Source organism: Felis catus, chromosome A2 (assembly GCF_018350175.1).
Source record: "Felis catus isolate Fca126 chromosome A2, F.catus_Fca126_mat1.0, whole genome shotgun sequence".
Lineage (NCBI taxonomy): Eukaryota > Metazoa > Chordata > Mammalia > Carnivora > Felidae > Felis > Felis catus.
In genome coordinates this window covers 126141236-126168547 of record NC_058369.1, presented here as the reverse complement: position 1 = coordinate 126168547, position 27312 = coordinate 126141236, and the positions used below count along the sequence as shown (strand labels likewise).

The following is a 27312-nucleotide window of genomic DNA, read 5'->3' as shown; positions in this document are numbered from 1 at the left end:
GAAAAATTAAGATTTGTGTAGGGTCTTTACCAGTTACCACTCCTCAAAGAGGGTGCATAGGCGAGAGGCTGGTGTTTTGTTTTAATTAATTAATAATAAAATTATTATAGTGCTTTAAAAATGGGTATTACTAATATCTGGTATTAATGGTAATTATGGTAATTATGGTAATAATGGTAATTAATGGTAAAAATGGTAATACTAGTATCTGAATATATTCCTGACTCTGTGCTAAGTGCTCTATCTGCATCTAAAAAAACCAATCCTTAAAACAACTCAAGGTAGGTGCTACTGTTACTTCTGTTTTCCAGATGAGGACACTAAGAGTCAAAGAGGTTGCATGGCTCACGTAAGGTCACGTAGAGCTAGTAAGTGGCAGAATCAAGATTTGAACTTGTCTATTTTACTTTAGAACATGAACTCTTAAAAAAGAATTTTTTTTTTACATTTATTTATTTTTGATAGAGCACAAGTCGGGGAGGGGTAGAGTGAGAAGGAGGCACAGAATCCAAAGCAGGCTCCAGGCTCTGTCAGCACAGAGCCTGACGCAGGGCTCGAACTCCCAACTGCGAGATCATGACCTGAGGTGAAGTCGGACGCCCAACTGACTGAGCCACCCAGGTGCCCCTAGAACATGAACTCTTTAAAGTTAATTATTCAAGTAAGGCATGTGGAGAGTTCAGCTTCCAGCAATAGGTGATTAGCTTGTTTTGCACCACCCTTCTGCTGAGAAAACTAGAAAAGTCAGAACATGTGTTATCTATTAAGACATCAGAGAACTACCAAGAAAGCAGACACATGTGATCTAAATTGGGTGCCATTTTTCCCCACCTCAAAGCACTTGTTCATTCAAGGGTAGTGACTGGGAAGCTGTGCAGAATTTTTGGAAGACCCATAGGTAACAAAAATTAGAGTCCAGGATGATCTGAGTGGAAACGCTTTTTAAATACCCCAGCTTTCTGTCAGGACCCAAAAGGGCTACCTACCCCTTGAGTACACAAAATGGAAACGGGCCTGTTCTCACAGGGACTGAAGCCTAGTCTCAAATCACTTCAGCCCCTAAATGAATGAGGCAATTTGCACCAAACCTAGTAACAGCCAGAAGCTAAAATAAATCCCCACCCAAGGAGGATAACATTATGCAGTTTCCCAAATTTTTTAATAGTTGTTTTTGAAATCTGTTCATTAATAAAAAATAGGAATACAATAAAAAGTAGGATACTTTAAAGTAGAATACAATATAAACTAGGAATACAATAAAAAGTAAGTAGGAATTAATAAAAAATAACTAGGAATAGAAAAAACAGGATTTGACTAAAGTGAGAAAGTAAATAGAAACAGACCCTCAGAAAATTCAGATATTTAGCATTATCTGAACTTAACAATAGCTATGGTTAAAATGCCCAAGAAATTTGAGGCGTCTGGGTGGCTTAGTGGGTTAAGCATCCCACTTTTGATTTTGGGCTCGGGCCATGATCTCGGTTTTGGAGAGATTGAGCCGGGCGCCCAGTTCTGTGCTAACAGCGCCCTGCCTGCTTGGGATTCTCTGTCTCTGCCCACCCGCCTCTCTCCAAATAAAATTGCTCAAGGAATCACAGCTTCCCTCCCAAGATGGCGGCGTGCAAGGACCCTGAACTCGCCAAGCGCTCCGGGGAACATGCCAAATGACACCTATTTAGTGAGCAATTCCTTCAGAGGAAGAACCGAGGACCACCTGAACAGCCCCTGCACAACAAAAGATAGAAGGCCAAAGAGAACAGCAGGAGAGATGGAGACAAGGTAACGCGGGAGACCCCAGGCCCACGCCTGGGACCACGGTGGGGAGGGCTAGTACTGACCGACTGGGAGCAGAGCCCTCTGTCCTTCCTCACGGGGAAAAAAGCCTGGTTTTAAAAGAGCAACTAGCTGATGGGGTGTCGGGCACTTGTTGGGATGAGCCCTGGGTGCGGTATGTAAACGATGAATCATGGGAATCTACTCTCGAAGCCAAGAGCACACTGTATACACTGTAAGTTAGCTAACTTGACGATAAATTATATTGGGAAAAAAAAAGCGACTAGTAGAAAAAAGTCAGTCGTTGAATGCCGCCAACCGGTGGGGGGAGCTGCTGGAGTGCTCGGATGGGAGGGGCTGTCCTCCGGGTCAGCCTTCCCTCCCCCACCTTGAAAATGCAGCCCGGTGCGCACAGGCTGGGCGCCCTGATGGGCCTGCCGCCTCCGTGAGCCCCGGGCCCCAGCCCACACCAGCCTCAGCCTTCCTCCAAGGTGGCCCCAGGGCGCTGCGCACCGGGGCGCCCCTGAGTAGCGCCCACTACAGCCCCAGCCTCCTTGCCGAGATAACAGAGGTGCTGGCCACCCCAGAATACTCCACCGCACACCACTTCGACTTCAGCTGGCTTGTTAGAGCACCCCCTGTGTAGAGCGTTCGGGACCCTTCAGATCCAGCCGCCCTGCCAGGGTGCCCTCTAGCGGCGAGAACCTCCCTCCCGGCTCACACCCATGTCAATTCCAGCCACCTCTCCTGGGCGCCCCCTGTGCAGAGCACCCCAGAACACCCCCACCTGCACTGGCCTTGGCTCCAGTCATCAGGCCAGGGTACCCCCTGAGCCGAGCACCCTGGGACGCCCTGGGACATCCTGCTTGCACCTAATTCGGCATTAGCTGTCTCATCAGGTCACCGTCAGTGTGGAGAGCAGTGGAACAACCCCTTTGTAACCACTTCGGCTGTCTTGCCAGGGCACAATTTGCACAGAGAGCCTGTGCAAACACAGGCACGTTGGCCTGTGCCCACTGTAGACTTAGCTGTCCTGTCAGGGCTTCCCCTGAGCTTAGTGTCCCGTGACCCTCTGGCCTGTGCCCTGCCTTGGCTCCAGGCCACCTGTGTGTGAAGAGTCCTGGAATTCCCCAGTTTACCCTCATATCAGCTTCAGCTATTCTGCCAAAGTGCCCACTGTGCATAGAGCCCTGGATCCCCCTGGCTTGTACCCACTTCAGTTTTAGCTATTTTCCTGAGGCACCCTCTGTGCAGAAGGCCCAGGGATCTCCCAGTCTGTACACTGCCTCAGCTCCAGCTGCCCCACCAGGGTGACCCCTGCACAGAGTGCCCCAGAGCACCTGGCTTGCACCTGCTTTAGCTTCAGTTCTCCCACCAGGGTGCCCTCAGCACTTAGAACTCCAGGACCCCCTCCCCTGCCTGCACCCACTTCAGCTTTAGCTGTTTTTCCAGCAGGGTTCCCACTGTGTAGAAAGCCCTGGGACCTCCCGACTGCCCTGGCTCTGTTCCAGCCATCCTGCCAGGGCACCCCAGATAACACCCACTTCAGCTTCAGTTATCCTGCCAAGGTGCCCTCTGTGTGTACAGCTTCAGGACACCCTGGCTTGTACCCACTTTAGCCTTAGCTGCTCTTCCAGGGCACCTGCTATGTGGAAAGCCCTGGGGCCCCTAGCCCGTGCCAGCCATGGCTTCAGCCAGCCAACAAAAGTCACCAAGCACACACAGTCTACATAGGGGATGGCCACACCCAACACCGTTCCTTCAAGTTTAGGAGAAGTAGCTGTTCTGCCTTATCCACAGAAACGAGCACAGAAAGTCAAGCAAAATGGGGAGACATAAGAATATGCTCCAAAAGAAAGAACAAGACAAAACCTCAGAAAAAAGAACTAAATGAAACAGAGATAAGCAATATGCCTGATAAAGAATTTAAAGTAATGATTGTAAAGATGCTTACTGGGCTGGAGAGAAGAGTGGAAGAACTCAGTGAGACTTTCCCTAGAGAGATACAAAATGTAAAAAAGAACCAAAGTTGAAGAATACAAAACTGAAATAAAAAATACACTGGAGGAAATCAATAGCAGATTAACAGATGTGGAAGAACATATCAGCAATCTGGAAGACACAGTAATGAAAATCACTCAGGCTAAACATCAAAAAGAAAAAAAAGAATAAAAACATGGGGATAGATTAAGAGGTCTCCTAGACAACATCAAGTGAACAAGCGTTCACATTATGGAGGTCCCAGGAGTAGAAGAAAGAAAAAAGGGCAGAAAACTTATTTGAAGGAATAACAGCTGAAAACTTCCTTAACCTAGGAAGGAAACCATCAATAAAACGAAAGAAAATCTATTAAAGTGGAGAAGATATTTGCAAATGATATATCTGATAAGGGGTTAATATCTTAAATATATAAAGAACTTATACAATTCAACATGAAAAAAACAATCCAGTTAAAAAATGGGTAGAGGACTCGAATAGACATATTTCCAAAGAAGACATCCAGATGGCAAACAGACACATGAAAAGATGTTCAACATCACTCATCATCAGGGAAATGCAAATCAAAACGACACTGAAATATCACCTCACACCTGTCAGGATGGCTAAAATAGAAAAACACAAGAAACACCAACTGTTGGTGAGGATGTGGAGAAAAAGGAACTCTGGTACACTATTGGTGGGGAATGCAAATTGGTGCAGCTACTGTGGAAGACTGTGGAGCCTTCCTTAAAAAATTAAAGAAGAAATACCAAATGATCCAATAATTGCACTATTGAGTATCCAAAGAAAATGGAAACACTAATTTGAAAATATATGCACCCCTATACACAACATTATTTATAATAGCCAAGATAGGAAGCAACCTAAGTGTCCTTTGATAGACAAAAGAATATGGAACACACACACACACACACACACACACACACACACACACCCCCTACAGGAATATTAAACAGCCATAAAAAGGATGAGATCTTGCCATTTGTGACAACATGGATGGACCTGGAGGGTATTATGCTAAGTGAAATAAGTCATATGATTTCCCTCATATGTGGAATCTAAAAAAAAAAAAAACCATGAATAAACAAAGAGCAGAATCAGACCTATAAATACAGAGGACAAACTGATGGTTGCCAGAGTAGAGGGGGCAGGCATGGGCAAAATGGATGAAGGGGAGTGGGAGTTACAGGCTTCCACTTATGGAATGAATACATCATGAGGATGAAAGGTATAGCATAGGGAAAATAGTCACTGATATTGCAATAGCGGTGTATGGTGACAGATGGTAGCTCCACTTGAGGTGAGGTGAGCAGGGCATAATGTATAGAGCGGTTGAATCACTATTTTGTACACCTGAAACTGATGTAACATCGTGTGCCAACTAAACTCAACTAAAAACATTTAAAAATAAATTAAAAAATGTTCAAGGGTTTAAATGACAAGATGGAGATATTTCAGCAGAGACCTGGAAATCATATAAAAAGGAAATTCTTGGAGCACCTGGGTGGCTCAGTCGGTTAAGCATCTGACTTCGGCTCAGGTCATGATCTCGCAGTTCATGAGTTCGAGCCCCACGTGGGTTCTTGTGCTGACAGCCCAGACCTTGGAGCCTGCTTTGAGTTCTGTCTTCTTCTCTCTGCCCCTCCTCGACTCACACTCTGTTTCTGTCTCTCTCTGTGTCTCAAAAATAAATAAACATTAAAAAAAGTAAAAATAAAAAGGAAATTCTAGAATTGAAACATAATATAGCTGAAATTTAAAAACCAGGAGATGGCTTTGATGGTCACAGTTTAAGAGATAATTGGTGAACTGAAAGGTAAGCAAATATCGTGACTGATGGAGAGAGAACAAGGGGAAGAATAGAGCAGACACAATACTTGAAGGGACAGTGGCTAAGAATTTTCCAAAATTGATGAAAGATATTCAGCCACAGATATAAGAAATGCTATTGACCTCCAAGCAAGATAAATGTAAAGAAAATCACACCAATTACTTCCTAGTAAAACAGCTGAAAAACAGACCAGTTTTAAAAGTAGCCAGAGGAAAACTTTCAAAGAAGCAATAGTAAGTAAGCCTAATAGATGATATTTTCAAAGAACTTAAAAAAAAAAAGTAGCCAACCCCGGAGCCTATATGCGCCAAAAATATCCCTCAGGATGGGGCGCCTGGGTGGCGCAGTCGGTTAAGCGTCCGACTTCAGCCAGGTCACGATCTCGCGGTCCGGGAGTTCGAGCCCCGCGTCGGGCTCTGGGCTGATGGCTCAGAGCCTGGAGCCTGTTTCCGATTCTGTGTCTCCCTCTCTCTCTGCCCCTCCCCCGTTCATGCTCTGTCTCTCTCTGTCCCAAAAATAAATAAACGTTGAAAAAAAATTAAAAAAAAAATATCCCTCAGGAGACATTTTCAGGCAAGTGAAAACAGACTTTGTCACCATTTGAAAGTACCAAAATTACCAATGGGTGTTTGAACATAAGGGAAATGATCACAGATCACTTGGAGGTGCAGAAAGGAATTGAAAAGCAAAGGAAAGATACATATATGTATAAATCTAAAAAGGTAATGCCATAAAACAGTAATTTGATGCTTTATGGGGTCGTACATGTATAATGAACTAAAATATGACAGAGTAAGTAGCCTATAGTCTGACGGGAGGTAAGTGGAATTGGATATTTTGAGGTCCTTAAATTGTCTTAGAAATGGAAATGGTGAAGGCACTAATTTATATTAGAAATAAAGCAGGGTACACATTTCATTTGTACAGTATTTGCTAAAAGAATAATAAAAATGTTAAACATGAGAATAGAAGGGGAATATGAAATTCAAAAATTCAAAAGAAGGCAAGAAAGGAGAAAAAAGGAGCACAGCATGGGAGCCAATAGAGAAAACAGTAAGGAGATAGATTTAAACCTGAATGCATCACTATCTGCGTCAAGCATAAATGGACTAAATATCACAATTAAAGACAATATTGCCAGCCTGGATAAAAAATGAAGCCCAATTCTGTGAGACTTAAAAACAACATACTTTGTGAGGATATGGGAAGGTTGAAAAGTAAAAGGGCGGAAAGAGTCTTTCCGCGCAATTATGAACCAACAGGAAGCTGGTGTATCTAGTATCCAAAGTGGACTTTCAGGTGAGAAGCATAGCTGGAATAAGAGGGATATTTCATAATGATAAAAGATCCCCTTTACCAGGAATACGCAGCTTGCTGAAGGATTTGGGCTCTTTATGAAGCCCAGGTTGGCTGCCCAGCCCCGCCCCCCCCCCACTTTGGTCATGGCCCAGGAAGCCAACAGTCAAGAAGCTCTAGACTCAAACTATTTGAAGACAGAGTGTGTGCATGTGTGTGTGTGTGTGTGTGTGTTTAGGGAAAAACACAAGTCTGGATGGAGTAGCAGCATTCAAAAGGACAAGAAACCTAACATGTAACATTTTCTTTTCATAAATCAAATAAATGCTGGCCCTGAGTCTCCCCACCCCCACCGCTGCATTTTTGAGTCAACAACATTAAGAACTGTGATCAATAATTGACCACGCTCATCGAATGTTTACTCTCCTAAGTGCCTTGCAGGTATTCATTTATTTAATTCTCACAACAAGCCTAGGACGCAGTTGTGTTTATTACCATTTCTATTTTACAGCTGGAAAGCCCAGCAGTTGGCAGAGCTGCTGTGAAAGAGCGTGTGCCAGAGTCTCTGTTCTAAGCACTCCGCAGTGTGGCTGCTGGATTTCACAGTGTGTCTGACTTGTTGGATAAATGTTATCATACCTCTCATGAACTGCCTCTTCCATTTCAATGACAACCTTGGTTGCCATGGAAATTATGCACAAGGAGCTAGAGGAGTGTGAGAGGGAATACGTGTCTATTGGGGCCTAATGTGAACCCAGTGCTCACCCAGGTATGTTATAACAATCTTAAATGTAACTATTATTAGCCTCATTTTAAATACGAGGGAAAGGAAGTTCAGGGATGTTCAGAGACTGAACAAGTCACATTGAATAAGAACAGAGAAGGGATTCTCTCCTGGTCCATCTGATCCAAAGTCTCTCTTCCTAACAAACCTCACTGGCTTGTCATAGTATGAAATTAGTAAACTCATGAAATCTTGTCATGTTGCTTCTTCAAGGTTGTCAACCTCTGCTAAATACCTTGTGTTATGGCCCCCCAGTAACGGTGACTAGAGAGGCAGGGGCAGCATTAGTGCACTTTCTTACATCGGCACTAGATGGTGCTGTGACACCACATATCTCTATGGCGGTGAGTCCTAGAGTTAGGTTCCTCAGAGTTTGGGTGCCCCAGGGGAGGGCAGGATGCTACTTTACAGTAGCATGTGGAAGCATGCAAGAGAGGAACCCCTCTCCTGGCCCAGAGAGTCTTTGATGCTAAACTCTGGGAAGGCTGCAGACTGGGACCCCTGCCAGCTCCAGGGTGCACTGTACTGACGGCCTGGGTCTGTCTCACAGCTTGGTGTTGAACTCCTTCACCAAGCTCGGCTGAGTGGACTTATCAACACTGGGGCCCCTTACCTCAGAAGTTCCTGCAAATGAGGTGAGGTTTCCTGGTTTCTAGGAACTTGGTACTATGGTAGATGCTCAGGGGACCTTAGATTTAAAAACCTGGTTTGTCTGGGGCGCCTGGGTGGCTCAGTTGGTTAAGCATCAACTTTGGCTCAGGTCATGATCTCGCAGTCCACGACTTTGAGCCCCCTCAACGGGCTCTGTGCTGACAGCTCAGAACCTGGAGGCTGCTTCGGATTGTGTGTCTCTCCCTCTCTCTCTCTCTCTGCCGCTCCCCGACTCGTGCCCTGTCTCTCTCAAAAATAAATAAACATTAAAAACAAACAAAAAATAAATAAAAGCTTGGTTTTTCTGTAATCCTGGTGTGGTACAGTCCTGCTCCTGTCGGCCACTTCCCTATCCTCCTATTGCTTCTGGGGTCTTGCTAGAGATGACAGAGTCATCTCGGCTAAGAACCCATATCACGGCTCTTCCCTGATTCGCTGGCAGTTATCTGAAGGGCTACCTTCAATAAAACTGTTTTGGGGAGATTGCCATAAACTCCATAGTTTACCTGTTTTACTTTGACCGTTCAAAAATGTTAAGGATTTGAAAGACAAAGACTGAGGAATTGCCCCAGATTGGAGACATGGTAAAAATGCAGTGTGTGGTCCCTGGACCAGAGAAAGGACATTAGTGGACAGCTAGTGACATTTGAAGATAGTCTGTAGATTAGTTAATAGCATTGCTATTAGTTTCTTGGTTTTGATCATTGTCCTATGGCTATGTAAAATGTTAACGTTTTGGGAAGCTGGGTGAAGGGTGCACGGTTTTTGCAACTTGTTGTCTGCAATTATTTCAAAATTGAAAGTTTAGTGGAAAAAAATTTAGCAAAACACGACCTAATATTATTACGGAACATTTCAAACATACAGAACATTTCCAAGAGTAATAACCACTTGTGCAGGTGACTCTAATGTGCACTAGGTGGCGCCAGAGAGAGGAGTGGTTCCCAAAGGAGTTAAGTAAGCGCTGGTGTCCCACTTTCTATGTTCAGAGTTGGCTCTTGGTGGTTGAATCTGACAGCCACTACTTTGGGTAAATTCACAGAAAATCCACCAATAAGACCACCGTTTTTGGTAATGAGATAACAATCTATGATGCATGACTTATTTAGCAGCTGTCTTGGGAGAAACTTTTCTTTAGTCCTCATCTTTTATTACAGGGGTTTAATTATTACCGTCTAAAGCTCAAACGTATAGATAAAAGCGGCCTCAATTGTTTGATGTTTCTGTTGATATTTTTGTTGAACTTCTTTAACTTGAAAGAATAAACTTGTAATTTTAGAAATTTTAGATTTATAGAAAAAAAATTGCAACAATAGTTCAGAGAGTTCCCATACAGCTTGTACCCAGTTTCCCCCGTTATTAACAGCTGACACTAGTGTGGTATATTTATTGCAGTTAAGAAGCCAATACTGATACGTCGTTATCAACTAAGTCCATACTTGATTCAAATTTCCTTAATAGTTATTTAATGTCCCTTTTCTATTCATGTCTACCTACTACTCTAGGCTGTGACAGTGTCTCAGACTTTGCTTCTTTTTGATGACCTTGACAGTCGGAGGAGTACTGGTCAGGTGTTTATTAGGATGTCCCTCGTTTAGGACTTGTCTGATGTTTTTCTCATTTTAGTAGGGTTGTGTGTGTTTAGGGGGATGAGCACAGAGGTAAATTGCCCTTTTCCTCACATCACATCAAGAGTACACACTATCAACACGACTTATCCCTCTTGATGTTAACCATGGTCACCTGGTTGAGGCAGTGTTTGTCAGATTTCTCCACTGTAGAGTTACTCCCTTTCCATACTCTGCTCTTTGGAAGGAAGTCACCATGTACATCCTGTACTTAAATAGTAGGGTCTGCTCTACCATTTTATAGATGAGTATCTACATAAATTATTTAGAGTTCTTCTACATGAAATATTTGTCTCTTCTTTCCCATTTATTTTTCCAATCATTTACTTACATCAGTTGGACTCATGGATCTTTACCTATCTTATACATTGGGTTTTAATCCAATACTACTTTATTTTGTTGCTCATATTATTCCAGCTTTGGCCATTGGGAATGCTTTTAGTTGGCTCCGGTGTCCCTTTGACTTACTCTCATCACTGAGATTTTCCCTTTGAACATTTCCTTATGCCTTCCTGGCAAAACAAGGTGCTCCAGGCTCATCTTGTATATGTCCTGCCCCAGCCCTAGAATCAGCTATTTCTCCCAGGAGCTCTTGGGAGATATTTGCTTCCTTGATTGCAGTTAGAATTTTCTCATGAGGGAATTTTGCTGATGGACCGATGGATGCCACTATGTGGCATCATGAAAATTAATTGCATCTTTCCTTATAGATTTTGCATATAGAAGGCAGTAATTTAAAGAATGATGACAGAGGAATGCATCTGAGAATTCCATCAACAATAGCTGTTTGTCTGGAATGAATGTGATTTTCTGTGTTTCCCTCACACAATTAGGTTTGTGCTTCCTAGGCAATTTTTTTTTAACACTAAAGAAAGGCAAGGGAGTGATTAACAAAAGTCAGGAAGGGGTTCTGTCTTGGGGAAGGGTGCTGTTGCAGAAGCTAGAGGCAGCAGACAGCACCGTTTGGGTGTAAAGAAAGACCATGTCTGCCAGCTTCCTTTATGGTGAAGTTGAGGGCATGTGGCAGTTCTCACAAAGAAAGCAGAGATGTGTCATTTCTTGAGAAAGGCAGTTAAAAGTGGATGTCAGTTCTCTGTGCCCTCTCTCTTACTTGTCACACTTGACTACAGGCAGAAAAAAAGATCTCAGAGGGTAAAATTGTAAGATGGAAATGCCCCAAAATTATATCAGAGTGTTTCTTAGGCTGCATAGGCTGTGATGTGAATGGAATATAAATGTATGTGTCTGTATACGTATTTTAAGCTAATGAGATTATGAGATATGTCTGTAGGTGCTGCAATATACGAAGGGGGCTTCTAAGGTTTTCAAAATATTCTATTACACTGGGTGATGGGTACACAAGTGTTTATTATTATTCCTTAAACTGTGTATGTTATATATTTTTCTGTATGGAAGATACTTTTCACAATAAACATTTAAAGTCTGCCTCTTCTGTTGACACACCTTAAATTGAAAGTTAATTTTAATAGGAAATGTAGGAGGATACATTGGAGTAGTGTTTTGGGAAAGTTTTTCACAATATATCTCAACAACCTAAATGTTATCCTTTAATTCAGTAGTTATACTTCTAAGAGTTGGACCTATAGAAATAATACTAAATAGTGGAAAAGTTTTATACAGAAAGACATTGCTCATTGCAGTATAATTGATAGTAATGAAAAATGGGAAGAAAAGAGTATGGTTTGTTAGAGTGTGTCCGCCCAGCAGAATATTATGCAGCTTTTCTAAACGGTGGTTGTTACCCTCAAAAATGGCGTATGACACGCTAGAGAAGACAGAACAGAATACGAAATCGTGTCTATCGGATGAATATAATTATGTAAAAAAGTTGTGAAAGAAAAATCTGTGTCTAGTATCTGCCAAGTCTGTTTTATGCCTAAGTGTTCTTTTAGACCATGACTATGAGCAGGAATGATAATTAGGCCTCATCCAGTGTTTAGGAGAAAAATAGAAAGTGTGTTTCAAGTTAGAGATGAGATCCTTTCTTCTTCTAGAGTAGTTTTACTTGTATTGATTTAAATATTTATTTTCAGAGAGAGCACCATGTGTGCATGCATGTGTGAGTGGGGGAGGGGCAGAGAGAGAGGGAGAGAGAAAATCCCAAGCAGGCTCTGTGCTGAATGCACAGATGCAGGGCTCGATCTCATGAATCACGGGATTATGACCTGAGTTGAAATCAAGTGTTGGATGCTTAACTGACTGAGCTACCCAGGCGGCCCTGGAGTAGTTTTAAAAATTCAAACATAGATTTAATAAGTCTGACTTAATTCGGCAATACAGTTGGAAGAATTGAACACATCTGTGTGTGAAGCTGAAGGAGGGAAGAATGGAAAGGCAGGGTTGTGAAGGGGATAGAGACAAGGTTCACTATTGTCCAGGGGTTAGAACTGTAACAGATGACAGCATTCAGCACTTTGTCAAATGAGTGGAAGATGACCTCTAATGTTTCTCCCATTGTGTTTATGACCTTACATTCCATAATCTGAAAAGAAATCACAAGATCTTATGTTTCTTTCTTCCCGAGGCTTTCCGGTCGCTAAGGTTTTCTCATGAAGGCAGAAGACTCGTGGACGAAAAAGTCAGTTTCTAAGAAGATGGCTAAGCATGCCTTCCCTACTCCTCCTTTTCCCACCGAAAGGCCAAACTACCCTTCAGTACTGTGGTAAGTTTAGTCCTTCACTATCTGTTGTTTACTCTGTCAGTTAAGCCACTATGTTCTGAAATAGTAAGACATTTGACCACTTCTCAAAGGTCTTCAGATGCCTTCCAATTCTTCCTCTTTGGAAGGCTGCCAGATGGACAAAGAAAGAAAGATACAAGAAGGAGGTAAAAATGTCCATAATGAACCCACACATCTTGAGGAAACCTCTAATCTAATGAGAATGGATTTTATTGAGAAGATTGTACATGAACAATTAATTATTCATGGCAGAGACGTCATTAGGATTTCATTTTGTTTAAAGGCCTCTAAGTGACTTACGCAATTGGGTTAAGCTGGAGAAGAATTTCAAGAATGAGACAAGGGAAAGCTTTTCATAGTATTGACTTTTCCTAATATTTTCGAGATAGTTACTCTGACTTGGCATATAAATGACACTCCAACTAAAAACCTCCAGTGGTTTGCCTGGGCAAGGGTGTCTGCATGGGTGGATCCTGGACCAGTATGGTCAGATGGAAGCAGATTGACAGAGCTTTCTCAAAGGATTAGGAAACATTCCAGAATTCAATAATAGTTCAAGTTGGCTTTTTGGTGGTTACTTTGGGAGTGTGAAGAGTCTCCCTGAAGTAAAAATGAGGTTTGTGTAATCTGTGATATTCACATTCAATGATTCCTTCCCCAGGGCTTTATGGGAGGCGAGCACCTGTTCATTTATGCTAAGTGTGAAGTAAGATACTTTAACAAAAACCCTAGAGATCTGGAGTATTATAGGTCCTGTTGTCTGCTTATGTTAAAGGCAAACATGAGAACTTAGTGTCAGGTTGAGACTTTAATGTGGGATTGATTGTAAGCATGGAGTTAGACATATAGGGTAAATTTATAGAGAGGTATTGCATATGGGATCAATTTCAATGGGTACTTAAGAAATATAAGTTGAATGAATTCAGAAGTTTTTGTCTGTTTTGTCTATTTGTATCCCCAGCACCCAGGACAATATCTTGCACACAGTAGGTGCTCAATAAGCATTAGTTGTTGAAAAATTCTGAGGTCGAAATAGTAAATCAGGGCACGTCCGTGTGGGTAACATCATGTCAATGAAGGATCACAGTTGCAGAGAAGGGTTGGTAAAAGGAATAATCTTCTCCCCGTTTGGGGGCGAAATATCCCTGTACCACCTTCAGGATAATGAAGTGTTAGAGTTGAGCACCCCAGGCTTTTGGGGGTAGAGTGGTAAATATGCAGATGTGGAGTAGGAAGCCCTGGGGTTGAGGTGTTAGCTGGGTCCTGGGCCGACAACCACAGCAGTGGCTGTAGCCGCCAGATGCAAAGATCTTCACGTTGCAATAGGAGGGAAAGAATCAATAAACAATAAATGCAACAGATAAGTGGATTAAATACTAGAAGGTCATATGTGCTACAGAAAAAATTAAGTAGGGCTATGCCTAATATGATTTCACGTACAAAACCCTTCTTTCTGCATTTTCAGAAACCTGTTAAATGGAAAACCAAGATATTCCCTTATCTTTATGCATTTCCAGCAACAAATTATTATAACTGCTGCTTAGTTGATGATGATATCAAGCCAAAATGTCCATGGCTTTTATACAATGGTGGTTCTAATTTTTCAACAGCAGGGAAATTCTCTGAGCGGCTCCCTTATTTTAATATCACAACGAACAACCTTGTGTATGTGTTTATCTATCTCAGCCTCTCTGTACCTCTGTGTCACATAGAGTGGCAAGATGGCATGTTGCCTTCTTCTCTTGACACATACCACAGCCAGAATTCCATGGCACCATTTACACATTTTGCAGTTAAATGTTTGGGCCTTGAGAACAGGCCTTCCTCTCTTGAAATCAAATACTTTGCTTTCAACACTGCTTCCTTCATGCGGTGAAGAGAAGTCTCACCCCTGAGCTTGGCCCCAGGGCCCTGAGCCTGAGCACTGGGACAAAGCAGAGGCCGGGATAGAAGGAAATGTTTCTTTTGTCAGCTTAGTTCACAGCCAAAAGGAGAGAATTTGTTTTCCCACCAGCCAGTCACAACAGACGGTATGGGAAGGGAGACCAGTGTTTGTGATGGAGTCTCAAGACTGTTCTACACTGACCTGGTTTCTTTTCGCTTATTAGTAACTTGCTGCAAAAGTCCTAAGAATTTTAGGATTCTGGTACCCAGTAGTTTACAGTAAAGATTTGGGCTTTTGTTTTCTTGATCCTTTGTTTGGGAAAGATCGAATTAGCTGAGCTGCCTTTCTTCCTTCATCTCTACCCCATACAATCCTTCCCACTTTTTGTGTTTTAGTATGAAGTTAGCTGTAGTTCCCCCCCCCCCCTTCTTTATTCATTCAAATCAAGGGAACACATTAGTCAGATAGTCAGAGGGCTGAACACAAAATCTCTTTTCTCTGAACCACAACAGAATAAGCTAGAAGCTTCACGCTTGTTTCCTTCACCAATGTCATTCCATTATTGCCAGAAAGAAAATGCATGGTGATACCTGGATGGAAAGGGGATCAGTGCGATATGGATTCTTTGGAAATGTGTGAGTGGTGTGCATTAGATGCTGGTTTCCATCTCATGTCCCTTTTGTTTGTATGCACTGTAAGTGAGTCACTTGCAGAAGTCCTGGGGGAGGAGGACTCTGCCAGGGGCTCTAAATGCTACTTTCACTTGAGGATTACTATGAGGCATGGGGCCAAAGTTCCATCTTCTAACTCTGAGGTTCTTTAATCTGTGGGAGAAAAAGGAAAATTAACCAAAACAATGGTGCCGTTTTCATTTCTGCCCTGCGAAAAATGATGTCAGCCAAACTTGCACTAAAGGTTAAGCCAGGCTGACCTGCCAAAACACCATGACAGCAGTTGGCAAGTAGGCGCACAGTGGGCTGAATGTGCCCATTTTTTGGATACTAAATTCCAGTTCCATCCCAGGTATACTTGGCTTCTGCCACTGGCTTGGCCTCACGGCATCAACCCGACTTTTGCTGCATGGATTTTGTGTTTGAGTTTTGTTTCCTCAGTTTTGACTCTCAGATGGCCTAGGAACTCAACTTCTGAACTTCTTCCTCTCCTGATTGCTTCGGGTAGACTGAACCTACAGGCTGAGGATCAAATACCCACCAGGTCTCTGGTCAGGCCACCTTAGTTGCCTGAATATTTAGATTTCAAGCAACAAGAGCAATGCTGATTCCCAGCCACCATGACTATGGTCATCAAGAAGATACACTGCATGCTGAGAAGTCTTCTTCCTTGTCTGCAGTCTGAGGCTGCAGATTCCAGACTTCTTTTCAAGTTTGAAAACCAACCTGTAGGTTGGAAGGGTCATCATTTGCTTAGAAGTGAGATCAAAATTTTCTTACCCCCTGTGGTAGGCAGAATAGTGGCTCTCCAAAAATGTCCACTGCTGAATCGCCAGAACCTCTGACTATGTTATGTTACATAGCAAGGGAGAATTAAGGTTGCAGAAAGAATTAAGTTGCCAATCAGCTGACCTTAAAATTAGGACGTTATTCTGGGTTATGGAAGTGAGCTTGATACACTCTTAAAAGGAAGAGGGAGGCAGAGAAGGAGGTGGGAACCGGAGAGAGATTTGAAAATGATGAGCTATTGGCTTTGACGATGGGGGGAGAGGCCATGAGTCAAGAAATGTAGAAATGTAGGTAGGTATCTTACGTGTTGGACTCTGTAGAAGCTAGAAAAGACAAGGAAGTGGATTTTTTCCTAGAGTCTCAAGATGGAACACAGCCCTGCTGACATCTTGATTTTGGTCCAGTGAGATCCACTTCTGACTTCTATCCTCCATTTACTTAAGATCATAAGTTTGTGCGTTTTAGGCCACAGTTTGTGGTAAACGATTATGGCAGCAATAGGGAATGAATACAGAAAAACATCTTTTAATTTCATGATGAATTTTTATAACCTAAAAAATATCCATTCTTGGACATGTAAGGTTAAAAAATGCCAGTTAAAATGCCTGGACTACTGAATATAAATACAGCTTTGTGCACGTCCTTAATTAAATCCGTAACTCAAAAGCTTAAATATGAAAGTCCTTTCTCAAAGTGTATGGACGTTTGAGACTTTTGAGACAATTGTTCTAATAAAATGCACAATCTCTCCAGAAGTGTGTGGAGTGCTACTTCTGTGAGCCCTTGCCAGTACTGTGAATTTCTATTTTTAAATCTTTGCCAATTGTTAGATGAAAAATCGCTTCTCCCGTATATAATAAATATTCATTGCGGAGTCACTCTGTGCCAAGCACTACCCTGTGAGCAACATGTTACTTTAATTTGAAAATGTGGAGTTGCTTGTTGATACTGAACACTTTTTCATAAACTCAGTATTGTGTATACATATATATTTCCTGTTTGTAAAGTGCCTCCTGGCTGTGGTGAGACAAAGGGACTGTGGGAGGGGGCTGGGGCCACAGCTGAGGTCCACGGGCTGGGGCAATAGAGCAGGTGGTGCCTGAGGATGGCTGGGCTTGGTATATGCAGTGGAGGTGAGGAAGGGTCAGGTTTGGGACGTCCTGTGAGGTGCAGCTAACAAGGCCTGCTGAGGGATTGCTCAGAGGCTGTCAGGGAAGGAAAAAACTCACAGAGTTGGTGTGTCAAATAAAGACAACCTTGTGCAAATTCCTTCTGACACGTATCTAGTGAGTGATCATTGCTCTTTCTGTTTCTAATTTCTTCTGTTTCCCCTGTCTTTGGATTATTTTTGGGTTGGAGGACTCAGTGTAGCTCTTGATGTTAACGCTGTCCAGAGCCAGAGTTCCCTGAGAGCACATCTGTAGTGGAACAGATTTGCCTGTTGCTTGCTTCAGCAAAGCAGACCACACCACGAAGCGACTCAGGATGTAAGCCTGTGTTAGGTGATTTCGTGGAGTGTTTAAAGAAGCCAAGTTCTCTTCTGGATTGGATACTGTAAGGAAGCACAATTAAATCTATGCTTGGGTAACTTAATGCTTTTTATCTAGGAGGTGGGAGAAATGGAGTGAAGCCGTAGATGAAATTGGCAAAAAGGCAGTGGTCACTCATGGTAGCTGAGGGAGGGAGATATTTGATTATTTTCATGGTTTTGCCAGTATCCTTGTTTTTGTCTGCACGCAGAAAAAATTTCAAAGGAGTCTCACTTTTATCTCACTGACATGATCCCAGCATGACCTCATCTGATGGTGGCGTTCTGTGAAATCGTTTATCTTCAGTAGGACCTCATGGTCTTTCTGTTAGTGCCGGCTGTGGACTTTCAGAGATTTATTTTTCGAAATTCTCATTCTGGTCAAGGGTGGATAAAATGAGGCCATAGGACATTAATTCACAATACTGAGATTTTCACCATTATTTCGATTCTGCTTGTCGAGAGATTGTCCGGAAAACACTATTTGTACTTAGGCAAATTAGTACCTCTTGTTCCTTTTATTGCAGGATTCATTGCTGAATGATCTGACCTGACAGGGTGCATTTTTGTCTCTGTACAGAATGCGCCAGTCAAGTGGGATACAGGCAATTATGAAAGACAAAATTAGTCTTTGTAATAAGCTGTAAAGTCAGGGCCAGATGACTAATCCCAGGCTAGGAAAACATGCCCCAAAGTCCAGGTGGGTCTGCTCTAGGGATCCAAGTCATGCTTCTTTTTTTTTTAGTCTAATTATAGACCTTTCTATTTCTCCAATTGTATTTAAATTGTTGTACCAATTGTTGGTAAATTAAGGGGCTTTTACCTTAGCATAAATTGCCCCTTAGCTAGGAAACTTAACAAGGTTTCTTGGTCTTTCAGAGTAGAGATAATATGTACATAAAAGTAATATTGTAAGGGGCACGGACCTTATTGAATAATAAAAACCTACTTCTAGTTTTACTCATTTTATGAATTATTCATATAACATTTTACAATGTATTAATAACCCTTCATGATTGTATTTATATATATATATAAATGATAAATATATTTTTAACAGTGCTTTAAATATAATTACCCTATTGATGTATTTTTAAACAATGTGTATATTTTTAATTTTTTAAAAAAATGTTTCATTTATTTTAGAGAGGGAGGGAGAGAGAGAGAGAGTGTGAGCAGGGGCAGTGCAGAGAGAGAGAGGGAGACACAGAATCCGAAACGGGCTCCAGGCTCCGAGCTGTCAGCACAGAGCCTGATGTGGGGCTTGAACTCACGGACCACAAGATCATGACCTGAGCCAAAGTCAGATGCTTAACCGACTGAGCCACCCAGGCATTCCACAATGTATATGTTATATTTGGTTTATCTTAAAAATTTTTCCTATCATTCACCATTCATTTCATATCATTCATATGCTTCATCAGTGAGTGAAATAGCATGAAACACTTGGTCCTGAAATGATAATACATCTGCTTCTGATACTTAATTAGAACACATATTTCTAGCATGGTGGAAAACTTCTTACTAATGCCAGAAGTTATTATAATTTTGGATTTATCATCTGAAAATACTCATTTTATTAAGCAAACTATTAAGTCACATCCACTGAGGAGACATCACAGGCTCCAAGTAAGACGGGCAAAGAACATAAAGTAGGGTCCATATCATAGTGGCTGCATGACACAGAGAGGTGGGTATCAAAGCCTAGTGTGAGCATGGAAGGAGGCAGCACCATGTACCCCACCCCCAGAGGGGCTCTGGTTTGAAATGTGTATAGTTAGAAGAGGGAATAAACAAAGAAAAGGATTTGGTTTGGTAAAAGCATGTAAATCCAAGTGTAATTATGGTAGGAGTCTTCTCCCGCTGATGCTGCTCAGCTGATTGTAGGTGAAAAGTCATGTAGCTCATTCTGTCTTTCCACCATCACTGCATGGAGGAGACCATGAACCAGAAACAGGCTTACTCTCTAGTGCCCTAGGTGAGCTGGCCTTGGACAGCTGCCACACTGAGGTCATTAATTCTCACAGCAACTGTGGAGTCGTAGACACTGTTGTGATCTTGATATTTTAAACCTGAAGGTTGGAGCAGTTGGTATCTTGCCCACATTCACAGACCTCATGAGCTGGGTAGCCAGCAGTGAACCCAGGATCCTCCATATTCATAACTCTCGTGCTATCATGGTCCCTTCTGTTTTGAGTCTTCCCTCTAAGCCTTCTTTTTGTAAAGGGTCCCATTGTAGAGGGAATCAAGGTTGATTCCAGAGTTTTCATGCTGAACAATGAGTGGATGGTGGTGTCGTTTCCTAGGATGAGGAAGATAGGGGTGGAGCAGGTCTGGGGTAGGAAATGATGAATCAAGATTTCTGTTACATTTGGAATGCTTGTAAGACAACCAGTGGAGAGCTGAGTCAGCAATTGGATTTATAAGACTAGAAAGGTTAAGGACAGAGTTTTGCAAAATTTATTGTTCTCCCAAAAGCTCTTTCTCTTTTCTATTCCATCATGAGTTTCTAAACACACTCACACACACACACACACACACACACACACACAAACACACACACAGATTGAGAGAGACAGAGAGGCAGAGAGAGAGAGAGAGACAAAGGAGAATGACAAAACAGCAAAACAATAACATTATTGAATATAAGAAATAGGTACATGGGTATTTACTTTGGTGCTGTTTGACAAAAAAAAATTTTTTTAACAAACATTGTGTGTGGTTTCTTTTTTGACTTATTCTCCCCTCTTCCAGTGCCCCAAAGTTCTGCATTCATTCTCAGGTGCTGGTTTGGGCTCCAGGCAAAACAGTGGTGTGTTCCTCTGTGGTGTGTTCTGGGATGTGGCCTGGTGGAACCTTGGCTATAGGGGAGCTCTTGGGGCTGGGATTGAGAGCTATGTGGGGCCATGACCCTCTGTGAGTCTCTCTTTGGAGGCTGTCTTCAGTAAGGTAAACGGGGAGATGATTATGATATCTGGTGACCTGAGGCCAGACTCTGACTTCCTCCAAATCTCTGGGAGTCAGTGTCATGTGCAGCCATGGTCAGATTTTTCACACATCCCTTGCTTTTATTTGGAAATCATTCAGAAATTTCTATTCAGCCAAAAGCTGGCTTTATGTTAAGCAGGAGACAGAATTTTGCTGGCACAAAATTTGCCCCATTGATTCAGGAAAAATCTAAACCCATTGACAACATCAGCTTTGATAAAAGGGAGTGTGGGAACATTGAGTCCCCTCTACGGAGTACCAGCCTCCAGAATTAGCTGCCAGAAGCCGTATGCAGGAAAGCCATACTGAGTTGAAGAAGACCCATTGATTGGTGTAGATCAGTGCCTCTGGCCATCAATCCAAGGCAAGATGAACAGGTGCACTGCTCATCTTTCTGCCTACTGGAAAGATTTCCCTTTGCATTGTCTTCCAGGGCTATCTCAAAGTGGGGCTGGAGTGCTGCAGTCCACTTCGGGGTGGTACCTAGATGTCATGCTGAGCCACCTGCAAAACCATCCTGACTTTCAACCATGTCAGTTAGCTGGTCATAGAGAACTCCCATGAGGCCACATAGGTGGGCTGAGTGAGAGAAGGCAATGTAGCAGGAGTAGGGACTGTACTTCCCCATGGAACACACTAGTTACTTTAGGAGTTCGATCTCAAATAAATATACCTCTTCCATCTGATGATGGGGTGCTGTAGTGCATTCCCAACTCGATGGTTTGTGGGTCAGACAGGACCAAAGACACGATAGGCAGCTCAGGACACATGGTGACTTGGTGGCCCCTGATCAACCATCTCTATAAAGGCCCAATAGATGTCTATAAGCTGTTTCTCCAAAGGAGAGTAGTTACTTGCAGAGAATCTGTGGCTTTGCTCCAAAATCCTTGGGGTATGCACTATGATTATCTATGGAGATTTGCCAAATGTTCCACACGGAATCCCTATTTGCTGACACTTCAAGCACTGTCCATGCTTATCGGTACTGTGCCGTAAGTGAGCAGCCTGCATGGCAGCCTGGACTTACTGGGGACCCTCCTCTTGTCTGGGCCTTCACTCAACACTGGGAACTTTTTGTATCACTGGGTAAATGTGATGGAGTTAATGTCCCTAAATGAGGTATAAATCGTCTCCAAAGTACAAAGAGGCTCATTAGAGGATTGTGTCTTTCCTTAGTGGTAGGAGGGGCCAGATGCAACAACGCGCCCTTCACCTTGGAAGAGATATGTCCACATGCCCTAGACCATTGCATCCCTCAATTTTTGATCAAGGTAGGAAGCCCATGCATTTTAGTGGGATTTATTTTCTACCTTCTGGCATGTAAGTATCTTAATAACAGGTCTAGAATGGTCACTACTTCTCACCAGATCCAGTCAACATGCCATCAGTGCAATGAACCAGGATGATGTTCTGCAGAGTGGAAAAGAGGATCGAGATTCCTACAGACTAGGGTTTGGGAGTTATTATACCCTTGAAATAGGATAGGGAAGGAAAATTACTGGCCTTTTCAGCTGAAAGCAAACTACTCTTGATGGCCTTTATTAACAGGTAAATAGAAAAAAGCACTTTCCAGATCAATAATGGCATATCAGGAGTTAAGGGATTTGTTGATTTGCTTTGGCAATGATGCTGTTTTTGGAATAGCACCTGCAGCCAGAGTGACCATCTGATTAAGTTGATGGTATTCCATGGTCCTTCTGTCTCCTGCACAGGCCAAATCAGCCAAATCAGCAAGTTGAATGGCAATGCGGTAGGAATCACTACCTCTGCATCTTTCGCGTGCGCTATGGTGGCACTGATCTCTACAATCCCTCCTGGAAAGAGAGGAGGCTAGCAGCAGTTCTGTTCGCTTCTACTTGGATTTTCCTCTCATATTACTCTGAGCATAAAAATAAAAATGGCAGATGCTTTATTTTCACCCTCCAAATCTCACACGTCCTTTGCACCCTAACCAGGAATATTTCTGAGAATTCTGCGAGGCACAGTTCAGCCTAGCCAAGTTGAAATGTTTTAAAACATTTCAAAATAAACTATAGATATCTTGAGACATCAGTATGCTTTTTCAAATTATGACTTTCTATTCTATAACTATATGCCATTGTGATATTTTGTTATGCCCATTTTGCAGGTGAGGAAAGAAAAGTACAGAGAGATAATGGAAGTTGTCTAAATCACATAGGAAGAGATGGGGCTGGAGTTTATATCCAAGTCTCTCTGGCTCCAAAATCTGTGCTCTTTCTACTATACTCTTATTTGCCAAGCTGTAGAATGTGTGTATCTGATGATATTTAAGAGAACTTGACGTGGAATGTGGATATAATACTAAATCACATTTTCACAGAAAGTTATTCTCTTTTTAATTGTTTTCATTAATATGTCAGTGAAGAAGTCTCAGGTTAGTCCCAGTGTGTTTCTAATGCTGTTCACCTTTCTACTGTGTTCTTATCTCAGTTATTTTTTTGAATTTTAAAAAAAGCTTTACTAGAGACAGAGATAGAGACAGAGTGAGCAGAGGAGGGGCAGAGAGAGAGAGAGAGAGAGAGAGAGAGAGAGAGAGAGAGAGAGAGAGAGAGAGAGAGAGAATCCCAAGCAGGCTCCACACTGTCCACGTAAAGCCTGATGTGGGTCTTAAACTCATGAACCATGAGATCATGACCTGAGCTGAAATCAAGAGTCTGACACTTAACTGACTGAGCCACCCAGGTGCCTTGACTTCTTAATAAAGATCAGACCTCAGGCTCAGAGCCTCAGACAACAGTATCCTTAATATATGCATATATACTGTACAAGGCTGGGACACTTTCGAAGGCTGTGTGTGTGTGTGTGTGTGTGTGTGTGTGTGTGTGTGTATCTGTGTATGCATACATATTTATTTAAATTTATGCAATTCCTTTTAAAATAAACTTACTTAAGTAGAAAAGGAAAAAGAGTAAATTTCCCAAAGTAAAACAACCAGTATGCTAGTTATATCTTAGTACAGGCAAAGATTGTAGCCCCAAATGTGAATTTGGTATGTGGATTACTTGAAGTTTCAGAATGCTTTTCTCAACCATGGTGCTTTTCACTAGACAAATCACTTCCCTTAAGAAAACATGTTTTATCCATAGCTTCAGGGAATGAGGTCCACTAAAATATCAATTATCGGAGCATTCTTAGCATAACTGAATCAGCTTCAATTTGCTTAGGTAGATAGACATTTTAGTGGTTCATAGCAAAATGTAATAAACTGAATAACTGTAGGCTTTAATGTAATCTCACACAATCCTATTACACCTCAATTACTTTTTTGACCTTTTTAAGGTAGTCCTTGCCTTAAAAACACACACAATCTGTAGTTCTGAATGTCTCCTCCATGTGCTATGCCAAGCAAATCAATAGATCAGAAAGAATGAATATCTTGCTATCTCCTTCATTTGTTATAATGCTGTCCCAGGAAAGGCATAATGCATGCCTCCCAGGCATTATAAATGTAACACTATAAATGTTTACTTATTGTTTGTGAAAACCTTCACATTTTTCATTCCCATAAGTTTCAGGACCTTAAATAACATCTTTTATTTTCTATAAACTAATAAATTTAAGACCAATCTTATTGTTGCATCAGAAAAGGTGGGGGATTGGCTGAGTTAGTCATAGATTTGATGCTGGAAAGAAATTCCTCTTGAAAGTAAGTTTGTAATGCATGCAGAGGTGAATGACAGTGTCAATTGCATATATATATATATATATATATATATATATATATATATATACATACATACAACTATATATATCTATATATATAACTATATATAACTATATCTATCTATCTATCTATATATATACACACACACAGTCTAGACAGAGTATGCAATCTCTGTATAGAAAAATCCACATGAAGTCCAGTTGTCTGCAACCACTTCCATAAGGAGGTTGCCAAATGATAATGACATTAATGAATTAATGCACTCATTCAAAGTTAAATAACTACCATTTATTGATCCTCTGTGTATACCAGGTTCAAAGCTATACTTGAAGTAAACAAAGCTGTGTAAGACATGCTGACTGTCCTCTGGAGACTCATGGTAAGGAGGAAAGCTAGAGTCAGTAAATCCCAATACAATGAGGTGGGGCAAAGACAGAAGAGAGTGCCAAGTATGGTGGTGGCATAGAGGAGGCTGTGATTGGCTCTACTTGGAGGGGTCTGAGAGTACTTCTAGAGGAGGAGGGGAATTGAATGCTGAGGAGGAATCATAGAAGCTCTAAACAAGGTGAAGGAAGTCATCTCAAAGTGGAAACTGATTCCTAGGAAGAGGATTAATTCTAAAGTGTACTGAAATATGTTCTAAATCATTACTATTCAGGAAAGATAATTTTTTTAATGTTTATTTATTTTGAGAGCGAGAGAGAGAGAGCAAGGGAGGGGCAGGGAGAGAGGGAGGGAGAGAATCCCAAGCAGGCTACGTGTTGTCTGCGCAGAGCCTAATGTGAGGCTCGATCCTATGAACTGTGAGATCATGACCTGAGCCGAGATCAAGAGTCATGGGAAACTCATGGGAGTTCCCTATTACCAACTAACTGAGCCACACAGGTGCCCCTTGGGAAAGATAATTTTTAATGTTTATTATTGCTCCATTTATTTGCAGCTCATAGAAAGCCCAACTAGTAGTGCTTTAATTGGTCAAGGATTTATTTGTTTCAAGCAACAAGAGTGTGATGTGGAACAGCCAGGTCTGGGATGCTGGTTTGGGGATGCATTTGCAGATCAGGTTCCTTTCATATTTTTGCTAGCATTAGCTTATGGCCATAGTCTTCATGTTTGTGCCTCATGGTCACATGCTGTGGCTTTATGCTTATAGCCACATCCAAGAAGGAAGATAGAAGAGGAATGAAAGGATGAAGGGATGTTATAGCTGAATCTTTTTTTTTTTTAAAGCTATTCTGGAATTTCCTCTCAGAGGCTTCAAGTAACATCACTGGCCAGAACTTGCTTACATAGCTATCCCATGTAAGCACAAGGGGTCTGAGAATTAAGAATGTTAGCTTTCCAGCCCATGACCGAGGAAGGTAAGAGAGAAGGGGGCTGTGGATAGCATGTGAATAGCCAGTGCACAAAGTCTAGCACAGAGGTCTTGCAGGTGAGACAGTTCTAAGCCCAAGTTGTATAGTTTTAGCACTAAAGGAGATCTAATTGTCTAAAGGAGGAGAGAACACCTTCTTGAAGCTCTATATTTTGTATATGAGACAACTCCGGTCCAGAGAGGCCAAGGGCTTGCTCGAGATCACACAGCAGCATGACAGAGCTGAACTAGAACTCAGGTCCCTTGGTTTCCCACCAATGGTCTTTTCTCAAGGACAACAAACCAATGTGCTGAATGTGGAATATAGTTTTTATTGATCTTGAGTTGAACTATAATTACAAATTGTTCTTGAAAATTTTACAATTATTATAATTATAACAGAAAAACAATAGCTACAAGCAATAAAAACTCTAGAAGAAACAGAAAACTTCACTCACATCAGCAAATAAATATTGGTAAAATAGCCCAAGGGGTACTTAGTATCTTGGTATCCTACTTATCCCTGGAAAGGAGCTCAAAGATGGAAGGACCATGATTATACTGGGCAAGAATAAAACCTCCCGTCTTTTGAGGACCAAAGCTCTAAAGCAAAGTTAGTTTCTCCAGGCAGAATTCAACTAGCCTAGACAGTGATGATCAGGTATTTCTTCTAACTCTTCATCAGCTCTTTAAATGCAAGATGATATTCCTCCATAAGAAAGCTGTTTTTCAGTGTTGCTGAGCCTATTTCTGATTACAGCACTCCTGCTTATCACACTGTGTCTAAGGGTTTATCAAATGTTAGTTTGCAGAGAGGAGGAGGATGGAGGAGAAACACATTCCACAAATATTTGTCCCTTTGCAGTGAGAAAAGTCTCTTGTCCAGCTATTGCCTCTTACCTAGAGGAAAGCCACCGAACATCCACACTGCAATTAAACCATGGAGGACACAGGTTATTTTATTATAACTCATGTAATTATCGATTTGGAAAGTATATGAAGGTGTTGTAATGACTTGGTAAAGAAGCAAGTATGCCCTTCCCTTCTAAACATTTTGAGGATCAAACAGAATAGATACAAACATACATTATACATTCCTATAAATTCTTTTTTTTTTAATTTTTTTTCAACGTTTATTTATTTTTGGGACAGAGAGAGACAGAGCATGAATGGGCGAGGGGCAGAGGGAGAGGGAGACACAGAATCAGAAACAGGCTCCGGGCTCTGAGCCATCAGCCCAGAGCCTGACGCGTGGCTCGAACTCACAGACTGCGAGATCGTGACATGGCTGAAGTCGGACGCTTAACTGACTGCGCCACCCAGGCGCCCCCATTCCTATAAATTCTATTCATCAATACATATTCATACAAGTGGTAACCCATATAACCTCTTCTGAAGTCTGTCGTCTTGCTGTGAGGCCGGTATGTTGGTGGCTTATGAAATTTTGTCTTCAATGGTTTCTCACATTTTGTGACATTCTGTGTTTTCAGTATTTTAAAATGTGTTCAAATTATCTTGATGTCTGCTCTGAATTTCACCATTCTGAACCCATATAGCAATTAGTGGCCTCCTTTGACTTACCACTAATGCAGGTAGAACTTTATTATAATTCCACAGTATAAATAATCATATTTAATTTTCTCATGCTTAGCATATGGTAGGCACCCAGATATTGATTAGTTGAATCAATTTATACATGTCTTCTCTGCATTCAAACTGTGTGCATTGTAGTGAAATACGATGCTTC

The 27312-nt window shown here is 41.8% G+C and overlaps 1 long non-coding RNA gene across 1 annotated transcript; it reads left to right on the top strand.

Moving 5' to 3' along the window:
• Positions 1 to 631: 631 nt before the first annotated feature.
• LOC123383958 lies at positions 632 to 18537 on the top strand. Its single transcript, XR_006594405.1, has 4 exons — positions 632 to 1779; positions 7413 to 7670; positions 12510 to 12647; positions 12737 to 18537. It is a non-coding gene; the product is annotated as an uncharacterized LOC123383958 (long non-coding RNA).
• The last annotated feature ends 8775 nt before the right edge of the window (positions 18538 to 27312 follow it).